Here is a 964-nt window from a genome sequence, read left to right on the forward strand (position 1 = left end):
CTTTAATCCATGCATATCTCCCTGTGTCTTCACCTGTCTTCATCATTTTTCTGCCACCCTCCCCCTTCTTGTATATTGCATTTCACATCACCTGAGCTAACATGTGTCTACCCTCTAGGCAGTAAATTACTCTCCCCTCCCTCCTACCCCTGGTAACCATCAAAGAATGTTTCTTTTAATATGGAAAACTTTTCTTAAGCTCTTACGATACTGGTCTCATAGTGTTCTTTTTTTTTTTTTCCCTTTTAGTGTGGGTGCTTTTTCTTAATCTTTTACAATAATGGACCTATGCCGTATTTCTCCTTTTGACTGATATCACTCAGCATAATATCAAGGTTCATCCATGTTATGTGGTGACTTGCTGCTTCCTTGTTATTCTTAAGGGTACCATAATATTCCATTGTGTGTATGTACCAAAGTTTGTTTATCCATTCTTCCATAGATGGGCACTTAGGCTGTCTCTATCTTTTTGCTATTGTAAATAGTGCTGCTATGAACATTGGTGTGCATATATCTACTTGCATTACAGCTCATATTTTTTTGTGGATAAATACCAAGTAGAGGAATTGCTGAATCATAAGGTATCTCTATTTTCAACCTTCTGAGAGAACACCATATTGTTTTCCAGAGTGGTTGGACCATTTTGCAATCCCACCAGCAATATAGGAGGGTCCAAGTCTCTCTGCATCCTCACCAACATTTATTGTCCTCTACTTTTTTTATCTGTGCTATTATCATTGGTATGAGATGATAGCTTATTGTTGTTTTGATTTGCATCTCTCTAATGGTTAGTGATCGTGAACATTTCTTCATATGTTTGTTGGCTGCCCAGATCGCCTCCTTAGTGAAGTGTCTGTTCATGTCCTGTGCCCAATGAATTCAGAGGACCTGTGAGGCCAACCAAAGATCAAAATATTAACAAGGTCAAAGAAAGGAAAAATATATGAACAAAGATCCAGGTGGT

Source organism: Chrysochloris asiatica, unplaced genomic scaffold, assembly GCF_000296735.1.
Source record: "Chrysochloris asiatica unplaced genomic scaffold, ChrAsi1.0 scaffold00381, whole genome shotgun sequence".
NCBI classification, from domain to species: domain Eukaryota; kingdom Metazoa; phylum Chordata; class Mammalia; order Afrosoricida; family Chrysochloridae; genus Chrysochloris; species Chrysochloris asiatica.